Below are 24,032 nucleotides of genomic sequence, written 5' to 3' on the forward strand. Positions count from 1 at the left end.
TTTTGAAAGAACTTTAATTAAAAACAAATTATCAAATTAATGACTTCCGTTCAACTGAAAAATAAATAACGGCATAAATTAAATCAAGCGTTCGTTCCCCCCGAGTGCTACGTATCAGAGCAACGACACCCAAAAGCTACTAAATCTTTACTCCTTGTTACCTGCACATTACCAATATAAAGGCAATGGCGAAAACAAAGAAAAGGGTGAGATATCGAAAAGTATAAGCAAAAGCATGATAATTGATATATTAGATATAGAATCATATAATATTCACCACATTCAGAAACAACCACAATACAACAATCAACCAAGCAACATAGCAATAACAACGACGTCAAAATGAAACTCAACATGAAACTCGACTATGCAAATGCATGTGGATCCATCGGAGTACAACTCCCAACTTAATCATATGCCAGGTTATCGAGGCATTTCAACAACTTGAATGGGGTGCCATCAAGGCCAACTTAATCAATGCCATCAAGGCCAACTTAATCAATGCAATGTTATGCGACAACATGAACGACATCAAATCAATAATATCACAACAAAATCAGAATAACAGCAACATAACCGACTACTTAAACCACAACTTAAACCGCAACTTAAACAACTTTCAACTTTGGCTATTTAAGCTTACGACTGAAACTTGTCCAATTTTAGGACGAACCAACTTATTCCAACAGTACCTGCAATTCACCGAAATCAACAAAAATAACCAACAATTATCTACTCGCATACGTGAACCATCCCGACAAATTTCGCTCGATTCCGGGCAACTAAAAATACCGCTTAATTTACTCTCGGTACTGTTTTATCTTACAGCCAACACTGCTAATTAACTAGTTCATGTGCACTACTACAACTGATATACTTCTAACAGCACCATACTTATTATTATTATTATTATTATTATTAATATTATTATTATTATTATTATTATTATTATTATTATTATTATTATTATTATTATTATTATTATTATTATTATTATTATTATTAGTAGTAGTAGTAGTAGATCATGTTTATTCTACTATCTCATCAATTTCTCTACTAATTCACTTATAACTATAAATAGATCCCACTGATATTACACCTGCCATCATTTTCTTAACAATATCATTCTATAATACTAATGCTAATTTTTTTTTGCAGCTACCTACTCCTCCCATGCTATAAGTATTCCTTTGAAATTTGATTTACTACCACAAAATATATATACTTATATATACTACCTGTCATTAGTTAATTCAAGTACCAATTGTAATGTATTATTTAATTAAACCAAAACTACATTACAGTAACCAAAAGCAATGAAACCAAGGCATAAACAGACTAAAAGCGCCCACCCCCAAGTGGAGAAGACCGCCCCCTCCCCTTACAATTAATTGAGACGACATCCATAAGCTATTGTTCTTCTTTTTCTATTCGCATCATTATTTTCCAGATTAAACACATACCCTTCATTGAAATTCAACCTAGATTCATATTAAAATTTCTAACACCTACTTCAATTCATAATCCAGAATTTATATGGCACGACAAACAGCAATAACATGGATTGTAATACAACTATCACAACTTTAACAATTTCAGCACAAATACAAAAATTAACAACGAAATCGTACAGCCCCAATCCCACATAACAACTATCATACAATCGATTATATTAGTCGAACCCCACCCCTTACCTGATTGGATTGAAGGAAGCTCGAAAATTTGATCGGGATCTGAACTCTAAGACAGCAACCTTGAACTGCTAGCACCAAACCCTTATTTTCCTTATGCTGCTACGTGAAACTTTTTCTTTAGCTTTGGTTTTGTTAACTGCTACTTCTAACTATTAGAAATTTTAAGACTTAATAAAATAAAAGGGCCACTATGGGTCTTAATGGGTTTACTAGTAGTCACCTTAATTTTTTTGCTATTACCACCCAAAATTAACTTAACTATTAAATTAATAATTCTACTAAACTAATATTATTTATAATATTAATTTCTCGACTAATTTTACTCGACTATCAATTTAACGACTTAACCACATATTCGACATATTCATATAATATTCTAAACAAACCAAAAAAATATTCAATAATATTTAATTAAAATAATTAATTAAATACGGGCTTTACAACTCTCCCCCACTTAGAATATTTTCGTCCTCGAAAATTTACCTGAATCAAACAACTCTGGATAGGATTCCTGCATCTTGCTCTCCAATTCCCAAGTCATACTTTCTCCGGCTGCTCCCAACCAAACAACTTTCACCAATGGAATCTCCTTTCCTCTTAAAGTCTTCATTTCATGATCCGCAATTCGTACAGGCTTAGTCTCCACAGTAAGATTGTCCCGCACTTGCACGTCATCCATACTAACCACATGAGACGGATCAGAAATGTACTTCCGGAGCTGCGACACATGAAACACATCATGCAAATTCGAAAGGTTTGGCGGTAACGCCACACGGTAAGCAACTTTCCCAATTTTGTCCAATATCTGATACGGGCCAATAAAACGAGGAGTGAGCTTCTTAGACTTCAAGGCTCGCCCCACACCAGTCACAGGTGTGACTCTCAAAAACACATGGTCACCAGCTTGAAATTCCAAATCCTTCCTTCTCTTGTCATGATAGCTCTTCTGTCTACTCTGAGAAGCTTTCATCTTTTCTCGGATTAACTTCACTTTCTCAGTAGTTTCTCGAACAATCTCCGGTCCAAGTACTACACTTTCTCCAGATTCATGCCAACATAATGGAGTCCTACACCTCCGGCCATATAACGCTTCAAAAGGAGCCATTCCGATACTAGAATGGTGACTATTATTATAAGTGAATTCGATCAATGGAAGATAGGTATCCCACGAACCTCCCTGCTCGAGAACACATGCTCTCAACAAATCCTCCAACGATTGAATAGTCCTCTCTGTTTGACCATCCGTCTGCGGATGATACGCCGAACTCAATCTCAACTTAGAACCCAAACCTTCTTGCAAGCTCTTCCAAAAATCAGAAGTGAATCTCGGATCTCTATCCGACACAATATACAGAGGAATGCCATGCAACTTCACAATCACTTTGGTGTAGATCTCTGCCAACTTTGCAACTGGATATGTGATGTTAATAGGTATAAAATAAGCTAACTTTGTAAGCCTATCAACAATCACCCATATCGAATCATTCCCTCTTATAGTATTAGGTAACCCCGTCACGAAATCCATCGAAATACTATCCCATTTCCTTTCTGGAATTTCTAACGGTTGCATCAACCCCGCAGGCTTCTGGTGTTCAACTTTTGATTTCTGACAAGTCAAACACGCATACACAAATTGTGCCACATCTTCTTTCATTCTTGGCCACCAAAATATCTTCTTTAAATCCCGATACATTTTAGTAGCTCCAGGATGGATACTCAAGTTACTCCTGTGACCTTCTTCGAGAATCATCCTCCTCATATCAACATCCTCAGGAATACAAATTCGATCCTGCATTCTTAACACACCATGCGCATCTATCTTAAAGTCACTTTTCTCTGATTGGCCACAACTAGCCATAATATCCACTAGCTTCACATCCAACTTCTGAGCCTCCTTGATATTATCCAGAAAATCATTATTAACCTTAAGCATTCCCAACTTAACACTCTGCGGTGTCACTTCACAAACTAAACTCATATCTCGGAACTGCTCAATCAATTCCAACTCCTTAACCATCATAGCTGACATATGCAAGGTCTTTCGGCTTAAAGCATCAGCCACGACATTAGCTTTACGTGGGTGATAATTCAAACCGATATCATAATCTTTCAGCAACTCTAACCACCTTCTCTGTCTCATATTCAGCTCCTTCTGATCAAATAAATACTTTAAATTCTTATGGTCACTATAAACTTCAAATCTAGAACCATAGAGATGATGTCTCCAAATTTTCAGCACAAAAACAATTTCAGCAAGCTCCAAATCATGCGTAGGGTAGTTCTTTTCATGAATTCTCAACTGCCTCGACGCATAAGCAATAACCTTATCATTTTGCATAAGCACACCACCTAAACCCATCAGAGAAGCATCACAATATACTACAAAAGATTCTCCCGGATTAGGTAACGTCAAAACCGGAGCTGTCGTCAATCTCTTCTTCAATTCTACAAAGCTCTCTTCGCACTGTGTATCCCATACAAAAGCTCTACCTTTACAAGTCAACTTGGTCAACGGAAGTGCCAACTTAGAGAAACCTTCGATAAACCGTCTGTAGTAACCAGCTAAACCCAAGAAACTTCTAATCTCAGTAGCTGACTTCGGAGATTTCCATTGCAATACAGCATCTACCTTAGATGGATCTACAGAAATGCCACTACTAGATATGACATGACCAAGAAAACTGACTTCTTTCAACCAAAATTCGCACTTGGACAGTTTTGCATACAACTTTCTTTCTTTTAGCACTTGCAACACCGTCCTCAAATGATCCACATGTTCTTCTTCTGACTTAGAATATACCAGGATGTCGTCTATGAACACTACGACAAACTGATCCAAATACTCTCGAAAGATACGGTTCATATACTCCATGAATACTCCCGACGCATTAGTAACACCGAAAGGCATCACAGAATATTCATAATATCCATACCTCGTTCTGAACGCCGTCTTCTGAATATCTTCATCTCTTACTTTAATCTGATGATAACCCGATCTCAGATCAATCTTGCTAAATACACTGGCACCCACCAATTGGTCCATCAAATCATCTATCCTTGGTAGCGGATACCTGTTCTTAATTGTTACTTTATTCAGCTGTCTGTAATCAACACAGAGCCTCATACTTCCATCTTTCTTCTTTACCAACAACACTGGAGCTCCCCGCGGTGATACACTTGGTCTGACAAACTTCTTCTCAAGTAAGTCCTCCAGTTGCTTCTTTAGTTCAGCCAATTCAGATGCAGACATTCTGTACGGTGCCATAGAAACAGGTCTGGTACCAGGTACAAGATCAATTGCAAATTCAACCTCTCTTTCTGGCAGTACATCAGGAATCTCATCAGGGAAAACTTCAGGAAACTCACGCACCACCTGCAACTCATCAATTATAACTTGATTCTCATTTGACAATGTTGCCATCAATGAGAACATCTCAGCTTCTTCCTTCAGTAACTGTCGTAATTGTTTTGGTGACACCAAACTAGCTTCTTCCTCTTCAGCAGTTGAAAACCTCACAGTCTTATTATAACAATTAATATGAACATAGTTATACTCTAACCAGTTCATCCCCAAAATTACATCCAACCCACTTAACGGCAAACAAACTAAATCAACAGCGAAGTTCCTATCGAAGATCGACAAAGGACACTTCAAACATACTAGAGAAGTAGTCACCGATCCTTTAGCTGGAACCTCAACTACCATCTCACCATTCATAGAAGATAACACAAGACCCAATCTTTTAACGCAGTCAGCAGCAATAAAACAATGAGTAGCACTAATATCAATAATAGTAATTAAAGGAGTACTATTTATGAAACATGTACCTCTGATAAGTCTGTCCTCATTCGGTGTCTGAGTTCCAGCCAAAGCAAACACTCTTCCACCAGCTTGTGCCTTTTTTGGTTTTGAACACTGATTTCCAATGTGTCCTTCTTCACCGCGGTTAAAACAAACCATTTCCTTATGCTTACAATCTGACATAGCATGTCCCATCTTACCACAACGAAAACATTTCTTCACCTTAATGTTGCACGCAGTACTCTTATGGCCAGGTTTCCCGCAATTGAAACAAGTCACATTAGGAGGAACACCTCCCCCACTAGATCCCTGGCCCTGAGTAACTCTCTGTTTACCCTTACCAGCTGGAGCATCATATGGTTTGCCACGGTTCTGCTGATTCTTGCCTCTCCTATCAGTAACAACCTTGTAATGAGCATTGCTATCTTCTTCAAAGATCCTGCAACTATCAACCAAATTAGGGAAGATACGAATCTTCTGATACCCAACTGCTTTCTTGATCTCAGAGCGCATTCCGTTCTCAAACTTGATGCACTTCGAAAACTCAGCACCTGCTCCATCATAATACGGGTAGAACTTAGCCAACTCAGTGAACTTTGCAGCATATTCAGTCACTGACATTGTAATACGGTGAACTGACTTTTTATCGAAATGTTGCAGATAACAAGAGTCGCCACCGACTTTTATTTTATCCAAATTAAATCAGAAAGGCTAAAAGAACAGAAAAAAACCTTTTAAATAAAAACAGGGTTCGGGGGGTAATTATGCAAAGGGAAGGTGTATGGCACCCTTTGCATCCATGGTTATCCATGGGCTCTTAATTGCTTTGTTCGTTTTGAAAAGAAATGTAGAAGAATAGAAAACAGACTTTAGCTCGTAAATGAGCGTAGCCATTTTGAAGGTTTATGAGAAAGAATATGAAAAAGTTTAGCCAGAGCAAGGCAATTAGGAGCAATTACCTTTAGTATTTGTAAAAAACGTTCTTTTAGCCTTTCAGGGTGAAAGGGTCTATCCATGCCATAAGAGGGCAGGAAGCCTTTCATTTGGAGGTTGAAGGGTCATCGAGAGTTCGTTCGCCATAAGACTGTCCCATGCCATAGAGAGGCAGGTAGTCTAAGGGAAGAACCAGAATAGCCTTTCATAGGCAGCCAGAGGATACCTCAGCCTTTCGTAGGCAACTTCCGAGGGTCGAGATCATGTTTAGTGTATTGAAGGCAGCATCATTAGGGACCCATAATCTTAATTGAGGCAACATGGTTGAGGTATCCTCGTATTCGAGGGACATGGCTATTCTGCAAAAAAACACAAGGCAACAGGCAATAGGCAACAAGAGGGGTTACCAAAAAGTGTGCGTGGGTGCAATAATCACGTGATTAAATTCGGATATTTATCTTGTAATTAGGTGATTCTAATTCAATTAAATGGTTGTCACTCCCTAGGGTTACTAACCACATCAATTAATATAAACAGTAATAATAGCAATATGGGGAAGGGGAAAAAGAAACCAGCGGTTCCCTAATAGGGTTTGGCATAAGTAATAATAACAGATAAATCAGGGTTTTTAGGGTTATCGATTATTTGAGCTTTGGCGGTTGGCAAACCCTGAAAATTAGGAAAATAGAAAATAAAATAGGGGGTGAGTGCATTATCAGTTCATAAATCATGTACGGTTAACCCTAGTCAAAATAAAAATAAAAAGAAAAAGGTAAAAGAAACTTAGCTTCGATTGATGAAGGTTGATAGGCAGAGGTTGCCTCAAGCATTGACTCTGAACATCTGAGAATTAGCAGTAGCAGGAAGTGAGTGTATGGCTAATTCAATGACAATTAAGGCTAACCCTAATTTAATAAAAAATGGCAAAAAGAATTTAGACAAATATGAAAAGAGACTTAGCTTTGATTTGATATGGTTGGTAGTCGGAGGTTGCCTCGAAATTAAACCTGAAAAATGGGCAAAAATAAATAAAGTCGTGAGTGCAAAAGAGTCCATTGACTTTTGAGGTTTTTACCCTAATAACCATTTTATAATGCAAATAAGGATTTAAATAATAAAACGAATGAAAATAAAAATCGGGAGACTTAGCTTCGTAAAAGGCGTAGCGCATAATCGGAAGACACCCTGTTGCTAACCCAGTAGTGGAATTTTTAGGGTATAAGGTTTTATGAGAAAAGACACTAAGTTAATGGATGACGTCTACCTAACAAAAACTAAGGCCACTAGGGTTTCTGAACGAAACTAGGCTAACGAACCTAAAAATTAATTTTAAAATTATCTCATCCTGATTAAATAATTTTGTGAACCCTAAATTGATTTTGAATTAACCTAAATTAATTAATCCTAATTTCTAGATCGATTAAATTAAATTTTAAGCAATCAAAACTAAATTAAGTATTCAATAAAATAAAACATTATAATTAATTAAAAAAATATTAATCTAGATTTATTTACAAAAAAAAAAAAGGTTAATTTAAAAAGGGAAGAAATAAAAAAGGTTTGAATTTTTAAACAAAACAAAAAAAGAAATAAAGAAAATATGCAAAAATCAAAGCAAAATAAAAGTAAAATAAAATAGAATAAAAGACTTAGCATTTTGATTCGGTGCGACCAGCTTCTGAGAGTCCATGGTATGCCTGCTGTTTCTGACACGTTAGATCCATCAGTATGCATATCTGATGGTAGATGGAGGGGTTGCACCATAGCGTATGTGAGACTGCATGCACACGATCAATTTGCAAAGCTTGTCACTGGGAGCGGGATACGAACTCCCTCCCTTGCGTATAGACTCTTAGGACGCGCCCTCTTCCGCTAAGACACACTGTCTTCGCTGCTAACTAAATAATCAACAAACAATATATAAAAGGTTGAGTCCAAGAATTCGAAAAAAAAAACACGCGCGCTTCAGCTTCGTTCTTCCCTGTTCGTCTGCAATCCCAGCCACCATTGAACCTGTAAATCAACATAAAACTAAACACAACGAATAAACATTAACTCTTAACATGGTTCGATCAGAAATCACGCTTTGAACACGATGGAACCATTAGTTTGGGCTGATTCGGTCTCTAACTAAAATCCCCAATTTGAGAGCTCCGTAACCTAACCATGGTGTAACTCAGACCTTGCACTCCAACATCAATTAAATAACACAGAGAACTTACAAACATGATTTTAAATACGAATATGTGATCAAAACGTGTTCATGATGTATGGATTGTCACGATTGAAAAATTTCAGAAGGTGCAAACCGTAGTGTCCGTTTGAGGGCGATTCCAGAGGCTTTGGACGATGGTGATGATTGATTTGGATTCAGAGAGAGCCGAGAGAGACGCTGGGATCTTTAAAACGTTATCGATCGATTGAAATCCAATTTTCTAAATTCTTGAGGTGCTACGGATTTTGAACTCAACCTCTACTTTTGTCTACCAATTTTCTTTGCGTTTTGAAGCTTTTGGAAGGAGTTTGGAGGCCGAATCCCTCCCTGTTTCACGATGCTTGCAAGTGTTTTAATAGGGTTCTGCAGTCCCGAAATAAGGGTTTTTGTCGGGGTAGATATATACATGAATAGGGTAGATATATACATGAATCGGGTCCCCTTTGGTGAAAAGTTTTCTATCTACTATTTACATATTACTAAGAAATTGACCAAAGTGACAAAATTATCCTTCTCACTAAAAAATATTACACTATAAATTGGACAAAATAGTAATTAACAAAATCATCCTATCACTTTTCTATTGTCCAATGAAAATGAAGACTTTTGCCAAATGTCAATTGCAATATTTAGGATTCAACTTTTTCTCCCCAACACACATCTTCTCTCTTATTTCAAATTTCAAATTTCTTTCACATTTCATTTTCCCACACTTTCTTACTTTCATTTTAATTTTTCTCCATTTACTTATCATCACAAAAATTATAATCTATTTTTTAATTTTAATAAAATTAAATATTTATTTATCTTACGGGTCACTATCAACACAATATTTAATTTATTTTAATCGATCATTACACACTTTTTCTATCTTAATTAAAATTAAAAATTTATCTCACATTTTTTTCACACTTTCTTACTTTCTTTTCTAATTTTTTTTCTCTATTTATTTATTATTCCTAAAAAAATATATTTTTTAATTTCAATAAAATTAAAAATTTTGTTTTCTCCCGGGTCACTATCAACACAATATCTATTTTATTTTTATCATTCATTGTCTTTATTTGAGTAATAATATCCTTTTTTTTTATTTTCTCCATCTCAAATTTTTTTATAATTATTTAATGCAATTAAATTTATATGATTATTGTTCATTTTATATTTATATTTAAATATATTTTATATCGCATCAAAGATTTTTTTTATTTCACGGGTCATTATCAATACAATATCTATTTTATTTTAATCAACAACTACTATTAATTGAGAGATAATTTTTATTTTAAATGTTAAAATTTCATTTATTTTCTCCAACTTACAATTTTTTTTATATAATTATTTAATATAATTCAATTTATATGATATTTTTCATTTATAATTAAACAATTCATTTTAAATTTATACGTATCTAATTAAATTTTATACAATATCAAATAAATTTACCCGTGCGGAAGCACGGGTATCTTACTAGTTAGTATATATAACAAAATATTAGGTTAAAGCTAATTAAAATAATCTAAAAGCCCAATTTAATCCATAAATAAAAACCTAAAATATAAAAGGTGTAAAAAACTTTTTCTCTCTTTTTTTCTTTTCAAATATTTGTATTTTATGAATAAAATGGGAAACAGTGGAAATAATTATTAAAAAACAAAAATTAGTCAAAACTGATAGAAAACAATTTTTTTGTGATTTTCTTTAAAAGGTAATTTTAAAACAAAAATTGTGTTAGTAACAAATAAGAGAAAAATTGTCAGTAGTGGGGCTCGGACATGGAACCTCGCGCTATTGTAGATCTCACGCTCAAATTTTTATCAACTGTGCCAATTCATTTATTCAAAATAAAATGGCGTTTGTAAATATATGAGGGCAAATTTTGGGGTATGACAGCTGCCCCTGTTCAATTTTCTTATATCTGAAGATGTAGACTGGCATGTGTGTCTGTCGGAGTCTGAAGGTAGAAGAGAATTGAACACTAGAATACCCAGAAATTTGCCCTAGCTGGAGATGGGCTTGAAGATGCCATCCGACTTGATATATTTGAGAGTCAGAATGTGTCGTACGTTTAGACTGTTTCGGAGGAATAGTCTTAGGTTGAGTCGTACGTTAGATTGGGTTTAGTTTGCATCAGCAGATGTCTGGAAAACCATATGTTAGGTCGAAGGATATGTCGTACGTTAGATCAAATCCGATTTGCATCCTTAGATGTCTGGAAGACCGTGCGTTAGGTCGAAGAGTAAATCATGCGTTAGACTAATCTCAATTGCATCCTCGGATGTCTGGAAAACCGTGCGTTAGGTTGAAGAATGAGTCGTGCATTAGACTAATCTCAATTGCATCCTCGGATGTTTGGAAAACCATGCATTAGGTTGAAGAATGAGTCGTGCGTTAGACTGAATCCAAATTGAATCCGTAGATGTCTGGAAAACCGTGCGTTAGGTCGAGGAATGAGTCGTGCGTTAGACTGAATCCAAATTGCATCCGTAGATGTCTGGAAAACCGTGTGTTAGGTTGAATCTAAGCTTAGTATGTTGAGAAATGTTTGTTGGAGATTGATCGTGTCAGCACCGTTCGTAGTAACTGAATTAGACTTGGGAAGGGTGATTATTTTTGAACTATCTTTGGAGAATACCCAGAACTAAGTATCAGAATTAAATTTTCGTCTTGATTATCTCTGAACTATCTCTGGAGAATACCCGGAACTAAGTATCAGAATTAAATTTTTGTCTTGATTATCTCTGAACTATCTCTGGAGAATACCCGGAACTAAGTATCAGAATTAAATCTTCGTTTTGATTATTTCTGAACTATCTTTGGAGGAAACCCGGAACTAAGTATCAGAATTAAATCTTCGTTTTGATTATTTCTGAACTATCTCTGGAAGAAACCCAAAATTAAGTATCAGAATTAAATCTCTGTCTTGATTATCTCTGAACTATCTTTGGAAGATATCCAAAATTAAGTGTCAAAATTAAATCTTCGTCTTGATTATCTCTGAACTATCTTTGGAAGATATCCAAAATTAAGTGTCAAAATTAAATCTTTGTCTTGATTATCTCTGAACTATCTTTGGAAGATATCCAAAATTAAGTGTCAAAATTAAATCTTCGTCTTGATTATCTCTGAACTATCTTTGGAAGATATCCAAAATTAAGTATCAGAACTAAATCTCTGTCTTGAATGAGCGTCAGAATTAAATCGTTGACTTGATTATCTCTGCACTATATCTAGAAGACAATGTTTATTTGATTGTAGAAATAGGCTGAAAAAAGAAACATTAATTTCATGCAATGTCGTGATGCATGCATTGTAATTTTTGAAATGAATGAGAATGTTATGCCTATGCAATGAGGCGTATGTATGTTATGTATGAATTTACTATGATACATGATGTATGAACATGATTTATGCTATTTGGAGTATCTCGATTGAGAAAATAAATCCTTCTGCTGTTGTTATTTTGATGTTTGATCTTATCTTGAAGATGCTCAGCTGGGAATTTATGATTCTTGCTTGGGGATGATCAGTAACTTGATGTACCCTGATTGGGGACAAAAAGTATTAGTAACCCATGTTGGAGAAGAGAAAGGTGTCGGGGAACCGACAATGTTGAAGAGGTAAACTCTGTTGAGGAGCTATGTCTTTTGTTGGACGAGTATGTTTGAAGATATCTTTTTGAGGATTACTCTGTGGGGATATGATCCTGTGAAATCGGCTTTGTGGATAAGCATAGATGCCTTGAACATTGCCCCCAGTGATTATAGCACTGGCCATTCCTGGACTCGTATTGTACACCAATGAATATTGATCGAAGCGTTGAACATGTCTTGTATAACTTTGCCCCAGCTAGTAGGAACTTGAAGAGATTCACCTCACGAGGACTTTATGAAGTGTGTACTATAGGCGACATGCCCCTGGTAATCGTAAACTTAGGATGATGCCCCTGACTGTTTGGCATCTTGAGAGATTCTTCGAATCTTGACTGGATTGCCCCAGATTGATTTGGGCAAAATGTGTCATGCCCCTTGTATACGTAGGAGACATTGCTTATTGGTCGGGATAACTTTGAGTCATTAGTCATACCCTGTGCAAATTCTTTCTGATGCTAACACTTGAAATTATGTAGCAGAATATGTTTAATAATGAATTCATGAGATGCAATGCATATGTCTGTCTTGAGTTTGTTGAAAAACATTAAAATAGGAGATGTAAAAGCGTGATATTTGTAAAAACATGACATTTGTAACAATGTGATGTTTGTAAAAATGTGATATCAACTCGGCATTTGTGGTAAACCTTAAGGAGTCAGGATACCCTTTTGGTGACAGTATGCTTTCGAACTAACCATGTTTCAGTTAGGACTTTCAAGGGTTGTAACGTGGCTTGGTTCACGGTTTAAGAAACAAAGGATAAAGGCTCAAAATTTGATTGTACCCACCCCTCTTCGTGATGATCTTCAGTCCTAAGCTCAGTTAATTCAAATTATGCATTCAGGTTCCAAGAGACTTTTGGATTTCTACCTTTGATAATGATAGTGGTTCACAACAAAGAGAACTTTTGAGATGGCAGTCACTTCTTCCTTTTGGTAGTCACACCATTGTGTTGTTCAGGAATTTATTGACTTCTCTTTTTCATCTTTTTGATATCCCTAACTTTTGCCTGAACTGTCTATTTTGAGCTTACAGTCAGCGGGATGCCTTGATTTTTGCCTAAGTCTTCTTTTTGATTTTTGACTTAGCAGGCTTTTCTTTGTATATATGTTTTTATTCATTTTTTTTAAAGGTATTGACTGCCTTGCTTAATGATTGATGAACCATTATTGGCTTTTGATTGACATTTCCAACACTTCTTTGATGTGTGCGGATGAACGCTTGTGATTGAAACCTTTGTTGAAAGGTGTACTGAATGATTCTCTTGAAATAGAATGCACAGCCAAATTAACTGAGAACTACCCTGCCCCAGGTTATGATCAAGGGTTTTAAATTGTACAAGAAAGAAAACTTCTACTTCTTAGGCTCAAAGGGGTTGACAAGGGATTAACATCCTTATATCTCCACCGTTTAGGAATTGAAACAATGCCTGTACATCGTCAACATAGTCTGTTCAAAAGCATACTGTATGAGGTTGCGGTATCATTTTCGTCATCCTCCCTCAAAAGGCATACAACTTTAGCAGGAGTCGAGTATCACAAAACATATGCAAAATAAAGACATAATTTAAAATGAGTGATAGCGAAATGATTTGTTCAAGACAAACATATGCAATGCACTGATGATGATTATTAAAACATATAATGTCTATCATGAGTCAAATGTTTAAACAGACAGAAAAGAAACTTGCAAATGACAGTAGATCTAATGATCCAAAAGTTCGTCCGTCTAGACGTCAGTCAGTCTTGTCATGACTAGGCATAGGAGCAGTGATCATCCCAGGAGTTTTCAGGAGGGTTGAATTTGATTTCCCCATCATAGACCAGATCTTGAATCTTATTCTTCAATGTCCGGCAATTGTTTGTGTAATGTCCAGGACTGTTGGAATGGTACACGCGCCTCGCATTGAGTTTATAGCCAGGAGTGGAGGTGTTAGAATTCTTAGGAGGATCCCTCAGAGTAATCAATCTGATCTTCAACAGATGTTGTAATGTTTGAGCCGACGACATATTGATTTTGGTGAATTGACGCTTAGGTGCATCTGGCTTGCGTCGTTGTTGTGGAACTGGTGTAGAGATTCAGAGTATCCGGGGTTCGAGCTTCCGGAATGTGTATCTGATAAAAATGTTTCAGAATGTCCGGGGTTCGAGCTTCCGGAATGTATACCTGATTGGAATGTTTCAGAAGTCTTGGGGTCAAGCTTCCAGAATGTTCATCTGATTGGAACTTTCAGAATGTCCGAGGTTCGAGCTTCCGGAATGTATATCTGATTGGAATGTTTCAGAAGTCTGGGGGTCAAGCTTCTAGAATGTTCATCTGATTGGAACTTTCAGAATGTCCGGGGTTCGAGCTTCCGGAATGTATATCTGATTGGAATGTTTCAGAAGTCTGGGGGTCAAGCTTCCAGAATGTTCATTTGATTGGAACTTTCAGAATGTCCGGGGTTCGAGCTTCCAGAATGTATATCTGATATAGGTGTCTTCAGAATGTCCGGGGTTCGAGCTTCTGAAATGTATATCTGATGTAGGTGTCTTCAGAATGTCTGGAGGGATATGCTTTCTAGAATGTATATCTGACAGAGATTGATTTGTTGATGGTATTTCTCTGACCAGTTGGTCGACCTGAAAGGCAAAGTTAGTTTTATCTGATGTTATGAATGCAAATGCAATCTTTTCAAGGATCTTTAGGAATTTAATTAGCAACATTAGAAAATGATTTGGTCGCATCTTCGTTTGAAGAACTCTGATTTTTGGATGTTCTTCTTTGAGAATCAAGCTCACCATATCTAGTGGGTCATAGCCTCTGATTCGGGATACTTCTGAATTTGAAGATACATGGCCAGAGGAAAGTAAATCCTCTTGCCCCTTGATAGGTACGGAGCCTTTGAATCGGAAGGTATGTGGCTAGAGGAAAATAAATCCTCTTGCCCCCTGATTAGGAAATCAGTCTCTGACAGTAGTCCCTGAAATTGTGCGCCCTAAATCCCTAGGATTCTTGAAAGGGTTAGTTAATTATGTTATGCTTATGATGTCATGATGCCATGATGTTATGCGAATGCAGTTCATTAGGCATAGTGTGAGATAGTAAGGACAAAACAAGTCCTTTTAACAAAACCTGCAAGGAAACGAAGGTTAGTAGCAAACACAAGCAAGTCACACAAGTCACGCAAGTCACACAATTTCCTTAGGCTCGGCTTGCATGGAGTTTAGATCATGTGAGATACCCTTCCCCAAAGGTATTTCTAAGGATAAAGATGATATCAGCAATGGGTTCTACCGAGTGACTCAGAATTGTCAGCCCCCTCTAAAGCACCCTCGAACATGGTACATGCATACCACGCAATGATACTTTAGGAAGAAACCTATCTGAGCTGTAGTATCTGGTCACGACCATAACTTGGCATGCACCAAGAATAGCCCTCCCACTATGTTCCTAAAAGTTAAGATGGGTTAAAGGTGACTAAAGGTCCCTGAGCTCCGACGCACCCAAAGATACATGCATAAACCTCTCTCATGCAAAAGAGGTACACAATAACCAGTGGAGGCCTAACTCAAGTGAGGACTTAATTTTGACCAACCCCAAGCATGCACAAGGGGGGTCTCCATGACTATACCGCTCCTAATCTTAAGTGTTCTTGAATCCGGGAATAGGATTCGTCCTTCACTTTTTCCAAAACTGCCCTGAAAAATAAAGCAAGCAAAGCAAATAATAGAAAACATTTTTAAAGTGAATCCTAAACTTTTAAGGTAACCCCTCTTTTATAAGAAAATTCTCCCCAGCAGAGTCTCCAGTTCTGTAATACGGTGAACTGACTTTTTATCGAAATGTTGCGGATAACAAGAGTCGCCACCGACTTTTATTTTATCCAAATTAAATCAGAAAGGCTAAAAGAACAGAAAAAAACCTTTTAAATAAAAACAGGGTTCGGGGGGTAATTATGCAAAGGGAAGGTGTAAGGCACCCTTTGCATCCATGGTTATCCATGGGTTCTTAATTGCTTTGTTCGTTTTGAAAAGAAATGTAGAAGAATAGAAAACAGACTTTAGCTCGTAAATGAGCGTAGCCATTTTGAAGGTTTATGAGAAAGAATATGAACAAGTTTAGCCAGAGCAAGGCAATTAGGAGCAATTACCTTTAGTATTTGTAAAAAACGTTCTTTTAGCCTTTCAGGGTGAAAGGGTCTATCCATGCCATAAGAGGGCAGGAAGCCATTCATTTGGAGGTTGAAGGGTCATCGAGAGTTCGTTCGCCATAAGACTGTCCCATGCCATAGAGAGGCAGGTAGTCTAAGGGAAGAACCAGAATAGCCTTTCGTAGGCAGCCAGAGGATACCTCAGCCTTTCGTAGGCAACTTCCGAGGGTCGAGATCATGTTTAGTGTATCGAAGGCAGCATCATTAGGGACCCATGATCTTAATTGAGGCAACATGGCTGAGGTATCCTCGTATTCGAGGGACATGGCTATTCTGCAAAAAAACACAAGGCAACAAGGCAACAGGCAATAGGCAATAAGAGGGGTTACCAAAAAGTGTGCGTGGGTGCAAAAATCACGTGATTAAATTCGGATATTTATCTTGTAATTAGGTGATTCTAATTCAATTAAATGGTTGTCACTCCCTAGGGTTACTAACCACATCAATTAATATAAACAGTAATAATAGCAATATGGGGAAGGGGAAAAAGAAACCAGTGGATCCCTAATAGTGTTTGGTATAAGTAATAATAACAGATAAATCAGGGTTTTTAGGGTTACCGACTATTTGAGCTTTGGCGGTTGGCAAACCCTGAAAATTAGGAAAATAGAAAATAAAATAGGGGGTGAGTGCATTATCAGTTCAGAAATCAAAATCAGGTACGGTTAACCCTAGTCAAAATAAAAATAAAAAGAAAAAGGTAAAAGAAACTTAGCTTCGATTGATGAAGGTTGATAGGCAGAGGTTGCCTCAAGCATTGACTCTGAACATCTGAGAATTAGTAGTAGCAGGAAGTGAGTGTATGGCTAATTCAATGACAATTAAGGCTAACCCTAATTTAATAAAAAATGGCAAAAAGAATTTAGACAAATATGAAAAGAGACTTAACTTTGATTTGATATGGTTGGTAGTCGGAGGTTGCCTCGAAGTTAACCCTGAAAAATGGGCAAAAATAAATAAAGTCGTGAGTGCAAAAGAGTCCATTGACTTTTGAGGTTTTTACCCTAATAACCATTTTATAATGCAAATAAGGATTTAAATAATAAAACGAATGAAAATAAAAATCGGGAGACTTAGCTTCGTAAAAGGCGTAGCGCATAATCGGAAGACACCCTGTTGCTAACCCAGTTGTGGAATTTTTAGGGAATAAGGTTTTATGAGAAAAGACACTAAGTTAATGGATGACGTCTACCTAACAAAAACTAAGGCCACTAGGATTTCTGAACGAAACGAGGCTAACGAACCTAAAAATTAATTTTAAAATTATCTCATCCTGATTAAATAATTTTGTGAACCCTAAATTGATTTTGAATTAACCTAAATTAATTAATCCTAATTTCTAGATCAATTAAATTAAATTTTAAGCAATCAAAACTAAATTAAGTATTCAATAAAATAAAACATTAAAATTAATTAGAAAAACATTAATCTAGATTTATTTACAAAAAAAAAAGGTTAATTTAAAAAGGGAAGAAATAAAAAAGGTTTGAATTTTAAAACAAAACAAAAAAAGAAATAAAGAAAATATGCAAAAATCAAAGCAAAATAAAAGTAAAATAAAATAGAATAAAAGACTTAGCGTTTTGATTCGGTGCGACCAGCGTCTGAGAGTCCATGGTATGCCTGCTTTTTCTGACACGTTAGATCCATCAGTATGCATATCTGATGGTAGATGGAGGGGTTGCACCATAGCGTATGTGAGACTGCATGCACACGATCAATATGCAAAGCTTGTCACAAAGAATAATTATAATAAATGCTGGGAGCGGGATTCGAACTGAACTCCCTCCCTTGCGTATAGACTCTTAGGACGCGCCCTCTTCCGCTAAGACACACTGTCTTCGCTGCTAACTAAATAATCAACAAACAATATATATAATGTTGAGTCCAAGAATTCGAAAAAAAAACACGTGCGCTTCAGCTTCGTTCTTCCCTGTTCGTCTGCAATCCTAGCCACCATTGAACCTGTAAATCAACATAAAACTAAACACAACGAATAAACATCAACTCTTAACATGGTTTGATCAGAAATCACGCTCTGAACACGATGGAACCATTAGTTTGGGCTGATTCGGTCTCTAACTAAAATCCCCAATTTGAGAGCTCCGTAACCTAACCATGGTGTAACTCAGACCTTGCACTCCAACATCAATTAAATAACACAGAGAACTTACAAACATGATTTTAAATACGAATATGTGATCAAAACGTGTTCATGATGTATGGATTGTCGCGATTGAAAAATTTTAGAAGGTGCAAACCGTAGTGTCCGTTTGAGGGCGATTCCAGAGGTTTGGACGATGGTGATGATTGATTTGGATTCAGAGAGAGCCGAGAGAGACGCTGGGATCTTTAAAACGTTATCGATCGGTTGAAATCCAATTTTCTAAATTCTTGAGGTGCTACGGATTTTGAACTCAGCCTCTACTTTCGTCTACCAATTTTCTTTGCGTTTTGAAGCTTTTGGAAGGAGTTTGGAGGCCGAATCCCTCCCTGTTTCACGATGCTTGCAAGTGTTTTAATAGGGTTCTGCAGTCCCGAAATAAGGGTTTCTGTCGGGGTAGATATATACATGAATAGGGTAGATATATACATGAATCGGGTCCCCTTTGGTGGAAAGTTTTTTATTAGTATATATAACAAAATATTAGGTTAAAGCTAATTAAAATAATCTAAAAGCCCAATTTAATCCATAAATAAAAACCTAAAATATAAAAGGTGTAAAAAACTTTTTCTCTCTTTTTTTTCTTTTCAAATATTTGTATTTTATGAATAAAATGGGAAACAGTGGAAATAATTATTAAAAAACAAAAATTAGTCAAAACTGATAGAAAACAATTTTTTTGTGATTTTCTTTAAAAGGTAATTTTAAAACAAAAATTGTGTTAGTAACAAATAAGAGAAAAATTGCGAGCCCAATGAACCTCGCGCTATTGTAGATCTCACGCTCAAATTTTTATCAACTGTGCCAATTCATTTATTCAAAATAAAATGGCGTTTGTAAATATATGAGGGCAAATTTTGGGGTATGACAGCTGCCCCTGTTCAATTTTCTTATATCTGAAGATGTAGACTGGCATGTGTGTCTGTCGGAGTCTGAAGGTAGAAGAGAATTGAACACTAGAATACCCAGAAATTTGCCCTAGCTGGAGATGGGCTTGAAGATGCCATCCGACTTGATATATTTGAGAGTCAGAATGTGTCGTACGTTTAGACTGTTTCGGAGGAATAGTCTTAGGTTGAGTCGTACGTTAGATTGGGTTTAGTTTGCATCAGCAGATGTCTGGAAAACCATATGTTAGGTCGAAGGATATGTCGTACGTTAGATCAAATCCGATTTGCATCCTTAGATGTCTGGAAGACCGTGCGTTAGGTCGAAGAGTAAATCATGCGTTAGACTAATCTCAATTGCATCCTCGGATGTCTGGAAAACCGTGCGTTAGGTTGAAGAATGAGTCGTGCGTTAGACTAATCTCAATTGCATCCTCGGATGTCTGGAAAACCATGCATTAGGTTGAAGAATGAGTCGTGCGTTAGACTGAATCTAAATTGCATCCGTAGATGTCTGGAAAACCGTGCGTTAGGTCGAGGAATGAGTCGTGCGTTAGACTGAATCCAAATTGCATCCGTAAATGTCTGGAAAACCGTGTGTTAGGTTGAATCTGAGCTTAGTATGTTGAGAAATGTTTGTTGGAGATTGATCGTGTCAGCACCGTTCGTAGTAACTGAATTAGACTTGGGAAGGGTGATTATTTCTGAACTATCTCTGGAGAATACCCGGAACTAAGTATCAGAATTAAATTTTCGTCTTGATTATCTCTGAACTATCTCTGGAGAATACCCGGAACTAAGTATCAGAATTAAATTTTCGTCTTGATTATCTCTGAACTATCTCTGGAGAATACCCGGAACTAAGTATCAGAATTAAATCTTCGTTTTGATTATTTCTGAACTATCTTTGGAGGAAACCCAGAACTAAGTATCAGAATTAAATCTTCGTTTTGATTATTTCTAAACTATCTCTGGAAGAAACCCAAAATTAAGTATCAGAATTAAATCTCTGTCTTGATTATCTCTGAACTATCTTTGGAAGATATCCAAAATTAAGTGTCAAAATTAAATCTTTGTCTTGATTATCTCTGAACTATCTTTGGAAGATATCCAAAATTAAGTGTCAAAATTAAATCTTTGTCTTGATTATCTCTGAACTATCTTTGGAAGATATCCAAAATTAAGTGTCAAACTTAAATCTCCGTCTTGATTATCTCTGAACTATCTTTGGAAGATATCCAAAATTAAGTATCAGAACTAAATCTCTGTCTTGAATGAGCGTCAGAATTAAATCGTTGACTTGATTATCTCTGCACTATATCTAGAAGACAATGTTTATTTGATTGTAGAAATAGGCTGAAAAAAGAAACATTAATTTCATGCAATGTCGTGTGTAGCAACCTGCCTAAAAATTATAACTTAGAGAGTCGCCACCTATTCTGAAGGGCGAATAGGAAACCCTACGCAGTATAGAGATCAGGGTAAGATACTATATTCAGGTCGAGGGAAGGTGTTAGGCACCCTCAACCCTTTCCTAAAGGCTAACATTCAAAGATAAAGATTTATGGCAAGGTTTATAAAGAAAGGTGACAGAGAGTAGTAAGAGTTAAAGGCTAATTATTTGAACATGATTAGAGTTTGGAAGAGGGGGACTCGCCTTGTTGCCAAGTGCCTACGTATCTCCTTATGGAGAATTAGAGTCAACGTAGTTCGGGAACAGGGTTGTACGCCTTAGAATTGAATTTGATTGTATTTGAAGTTGTTTTGAAATGCGAATGTTCGAAGGCATTTTGAATTACCTTATCGCAGTTTGAACATCGCAGTATTGAAGAGATGAATTTTGTAGTGTCGTGGTTTAGTGTTTTAAGCGTTTGGGCGTACAACCCTGATTTTAATGTGTACTATTAACCGCAATGATCAATAGGTTTGATCACCATAATTAACAGATTAATAAAAGCATTGCAAATTATTCTAATCGATTGATTCGATTATCACCGTTAGCAAATTAATGTGTTTTATTTATTTCATTTTATCGTTACCCCTCATAATCAATAGATTTGATTACAAATAATAACGAATTTGATAAAGAGGAAATGCTAATCATCGTAACCAATAGCTTCGGTTAAAACCATTTAGCAAAAATGAGTTTATCTAAATTATATTATTTTAATTTAAAGGATTTGATTAATCAAATTAATCGATTATTAATCATCGCGACCAATAAATTTAGTCGAAACGAATAACAATTTAAATCCTAATATTTGGCCAAGGGCCAATGGGATTGAGCGAACCCTAATGGATGAATAAACCTTTTTAGGGTTTTTTTTTTGTGGTTTTATTATAACAATAATTAATTAAACCAATTAAATCGAATAATCGAAATAATCGGAGAAAACATTATATCCTAAATACCTAAAATAGCCTAATCCTAATTATATTCTAAACCTAATTAAAATAAGTTAATTTAACCAAATATAAATAATTACTACTTAATCTAAATAAATAGATAAAACAAATGAATAAATAAAATAAATAGAACCTGGTTATAATTGGGTGTGGTTGACCCTTGAATGCACATGGTAGAGGTGCAATTGTGGTACGTTAGATCAGGATGATAGGAGATCTCATGGTTGTGATTGAAGGATGTTTGGTGAGGTGGCATGTACTGAACCATGTAGAAATTGACATATTAAAAATAAAGCCACCACCAGGAATTGAACCCTGGTCCTGAAGGATGCAGCATGTTTCTATGACCAAGTGGGCTACATTGGTTAGTTGTCACGTTATTGTTCAGAAAATAATATATATTAAAATTGAGTTGAAAAGATTCATTCAAATGAGATTCCACGCCTGGGCCCCACACGAACGGGCTAATCCAATCGCTGCAAGAGAGAGAGAGCTCTAATTTTGACCAGCGAATCGCATCAAGCCAACGCACGGTCAAACTTTCCACGCTCCAGGTCATCATCTTCATCCTCTAGCCCTGTGGAAATACCTGCGGATTTCCCTATGCATTTTCCTGCGAATTAACCTTCGATTTTCCTGCAACATCAAAACTCAAACATTGCACGTTAACCATGCGAGGATAATGCCCAGACTACCTGAAACGGCCCTCCTGAGCTCAATGGTGGTGTTAGTTTGGCGTAAAGACCCTCGTAATGGCGAACCCGACCAAGAAACTCAACTTGCCCTAACAATGGTGGCTTTCGCTTCTTGAGTCAATTCCTCAAACCAGCGGCTCCAACCTCCACTGATACCTTCCAGAAGCTTAAGCATACGATTAAATCAGATTAAAACATCATATAACATGCAATATTAAAGTTTGAAACCTGTGTGGGAATAATGAATGCATGCAACTCGTTCAGGGCGTCATGGCTCTTGGTTCTCGATTCTATATTGCTCTTCAACACCTCAGGGACGACTTGGAATGGTTAAAATGAATCGAAACTCCTTCAGATGGATCTACGACCATGCCCTAGCTTTCTTGAATTCTTTAAGCTTGTAAACCCTATTCTTTTAGCCCTCTTTTCGTCCCTCCAGCCAACCCCCTTATCCTGAATATATTCCTCTACTTATAGTGGTCACATTAGGGTTAATATGTGGGCTTGGGTATCTTTGGTTTTGTTAACTTAAACTCTTGAAAATATATCATACAAGTTCCTAATTTAAGATTTTTTCTTCACACCCCAACTTTACACGTTTTTTTGTCCTCCATAGTGTTAATTGGGCTTCAAATCTAATCCAAAACCAAAGCCATAAATTACATCCATCTATTTTATATTTTTATTTAATTTATTTGCATTTTAATTGACTAAAATTCAAATAAATATAAATAAAAATGATAAAATATGGGGATGGATTTAGAGGTCCTATTATGGATCATAGACATGTTTGAAATGAGAATCTTAGGCTTATTAACCAAGAAATCCCAAAATTCTTCACTTAGGTTTTCCTTTATTTCTTAAAATTTGGCCAACTTGTACGCATCGTATCTCCCTCAATTTTAATCATATGAAGGCACTCTAGGACTTTTTAGAAAGCTCAAAGAGTCCTCTAAATGACCTTCTTGGTTTCATCTCAATTGAAGCTTCCATGCTCAAGTTATGAGCTTTGACCCAAAAGGTGTTTTTGTTGACCTTTTGGAGGGACCTGTAATCTCTTTGACCATATCTCCCAAATGGTGAGTTTCTTGATCTTGGGCCCAACATCAAAGTTGTAGAGGATGAAACTTCCTTGAGAATAGGCTTTGAGTGAGGAATTTCTGATACTCCATGTAGAAGTTATGGCCAGTCAAAGTTGAGTTGACTTTTCCTATGAAAAACCCTAATTTGAACCTTTGCATTTGTTCATCTCTGAGTTTTTATTAATGGATCATGATCAACCTTTGATCAAATGATGGATATGGCCTCACATACTTGATTTTGACCAAAAATCTTGAAGTTTGACTGTATTTTGACTATAGTTGACTTTTGAGTTAACACAGTCGATTATTGGT

The sequence above is a fragment of the Vicia villosa genome, linkage group LG2, assembly GCF_029867415.1.
Source record: "Vicia villosa cultivar HV-30 ecotype Madison, WI linkage group LG2, Vvil1.0, whole genome shotgun sequence".
NCBI classification, from domain to species: Eukaryota; Viridiplantae; Streptophyta; class Magnoliopsida; order Fabales; family Fabaceae; genus Vicia; species Vicia villosa.